At 40.7% G+C, this 2750-nt stretch overlaps 1 protein-coding gene across 1 annotated transcript in view; it reads left to right on the top strand.

Annotated features, from left to right (window-relative positions):
* The window catches only part of ghrhrb (growth hormone releasing hormone receptor b), a gene marked incomplete at its 5' end in the record, with an annotated part of 24208 nt that overhangs the window by 15398 nt on the left and 6060 nt on the right, over nucleotides 1–2750 (top strand).

The raw sequence follows: 2750 nt of genomic DNA, 5'->3' as shown, positions 1-2750 counted from the left end.
GCTTATTGAAAACTCAAGACAGCCATAACATTATGTTTCTTTACAAGTGTATGTAAACTTTTGACCACAACTGTATACACTGTAAATTAGGGGTGCAACAATACATGTACCCGTATCGAACCGTATCAAACAGTGCTGTATCGAACAATACAGATTTTAAAAATTTACTTTTTTAACATGCCTTCTAAAGATGCTCTGTGTTAAAGGCTCAGTGGATCTGTGTTCGATTACTCCATCAAGGCTGCATTTTTGAGTGCAGATCCACTGAGAAACTTGCTGTTTCAGCAACATTTAATTTAAAAACTGTACTTTTGAGGTTAAACAAATGTTCATAATTAATATAAATAAATTACAAGTTAAAAAGGGCCAAGGACATTTCTCTTTTTTGTATCAAAAAAATATCGAACCGAACCGTGAATTTCCTGTATATATCCACGGGAGTAATCTTCCATGGAGCAGCTCTGTTATCATCATTATTATTTTAGGAAAAGTCATTTCTACTTTCTCCTGTCTGTGAAGGCGCTTTGTTTTGATTTAAAACGTCGGATATTTTCCAAGATATAAATTCAGGATGGATAAGAGCTCGCACCGGGAACCTAGTGAACGGTGTTAATAAAACAGCATTGTCCATGTGACAATATACAGTATATATTTAAATGAATAAAAACTAAACAGCTCAACTCAGCTTCAGCTCATGTCTAATGTTACAACTAATAAGAGAAAATCTGAGTGTCTGCTGGTAAAAACTGAAGAARCACAGAAAACAGAAAGGTTTCTGACGCAGAGAGGACAGAAAGTGTGGGAGCTGAAGCGATGCTGTTTTCCTCTCACAGGCTGTTTGTGAGTGAAAGTTGGGAAAACATTTTTGCGTGGACGGGATCAGGAGGCGGAGGTTGCTGCGGACGACCTTATAACTCGGTGTTAGTGGGTTCCTGGACCCCGCTGGATTTCCTCCTCCGCAGACGCTTCAGCTGCGCGGTCGATCTGCTCGTTCCGACGGGACTCGGCAGAAAAAATAATGAATTGGGAAATCAAAGAGTTGAGTAAGGAGCCAGGAGCACGAGGAGGGAGCTGGCAGCGCTCGTTAAGTGCTGCAGTTTGAGCTTTTCGCTCCGTCCCCCTGAGCCTCGGCCTTCAAACCTTAAATCACGTCTCCATCACGTCTCTGCAGCTGCAGGCCTGCGGGCTGCACAGGCTGCGCTGCTAAAAACATCCACCCACAACTCAAACCTCCACACAGAGGAGCTGGTTAGCAGCTCAGACCTTCACCGTGTCCTCGGCTGAAAACCTTTGGATCAGTTTAACTCCAGGCAGAAGGAGAACGGAGCTTCAGGTCTGACTCATCTGAACTCACCTGGTGGCCGAGCTTCAGTCATCGACACCTGGAGATGTTTTAACACTAAAGTTTGAGAGATCACCACTTTTAATCTCACCTACAGAGACTTTAACACAACTGTTTATAAGGAAAAAATAAGCTATGAGAAGGATGCTAATGCTGCTATCACTGCTAACGCGACTGAAGATGGCGTTTAAAATTTAAATTCAAAATGWTCGGGCAGTTTGAAGGGCAGTTCAGACACCGGACGCAACTGCATGTTTGATGGGAAATGTTTGCTGAGTCAGCAGCATTGGCAGTGTTAGCAGCATTAGAAGAGTTAGCAGTGTTGATGTTAGCAGTGTTAGCTGAGTTAGGGATGTTAGCAGAGTGAGCAGTGTTAGCAGCATTAGTAGAGTTAGCAAAGTCAGCAGTGTTAGCAGCATTCGCAGAGTTAGCAGCATTGGCAGTGTTAGCATTAGTAGAATTAGCTATGTTAGCAACATTAGCAGCACTACCAATGTTAGCAGTGTTAGCAATGTTANCAGAGTTAGCAGCATTGGCAGTGTTAGCATTAGTAGAATTAGCTATGTTAGCAACATTAGCAGCACTACCAATGTTAGCAGTGTTAGCAATGTTATCAGTGTTAGCTGAGTTAGCAATGTTAGCAGAGTGAGCAACGTTAGCAGCATTAGTAGAGTTAGCAAAGTCAGCAGTGTTAGCAGCATTAGTAGAGTTAGCAAAGTCAGCAGCGTTAGCAGCAGTCACAGAGTTAGCAGCATTGGCAGTGTTAGCATTAGTAGAATTAGCTATGTTAGCAACATTAGCAGCACTACCAATGTTAGCAGTGTTAGCAGAGTTATCGGTGTTAGTAATGTTAGCAGCAATAGCAGCATTTGCTATTTTAACAGAGTTGGCAGCATTAGCAGCATTGATAGCATTAGCAATGTCAGCAACGTTAGCAGTGTTAGSTGAGTTAGCAATGTTAGCAGAGTGAGCAGTGTTAGCAGCGTTAGTATAGTTAGCATTGTCAGCATCAATGGTAGCAGTGTTAGCAGYATTAGTAAGTTTAATAGACTTAGRAGCATTAGCAGAGTTAGCAATGTTAGCAGTATTAGCAGTTGCTTTTGTCTCAGGATGATGACATCACAACAAAAGCTGCACACCAACAGCAAAGTCTGCATTTCATTCTGAGATAATTAAATGTAAATGGATCTGTAAATGTAAAAGCCTCTCACCTGAATTTCCCCGCGCAAGACAAGGCTGTTTCTATTCTATTCTACACTTCAACGTTTAAGATTTAACTTTTACATTTAGATTGACATTTTTAGGTTTAGTATTTAATATTTACATATATTATTTAACATTTGGTAAAAAAAATAGCAAAATGTAACAGCTAAATAAGTGAGCTCAATAATATATATGTGTATATATA

This window comes from Austrofundulus limnaeus, unplaced genomic scaffold, assembly GCF_001266775.1.
Source record: "Austrofundulus limnaeus strain Quisiro unplaced genomic scaffold, Austrofundulus_limnaeus-1.0 Scaffold179, whole genome shotgun sequence".
NCBI lineage: Eukaryota > Metazoa > Chordata > Actinopteri > Cyprinodontiformes > Rivulidae > Austrofundulus > Austrofundulus limnaeus.
Note: the sequence above shows the minus strand (reverse complement) of the source record. Positions and strands in the feature narration are given on the sequence as shown.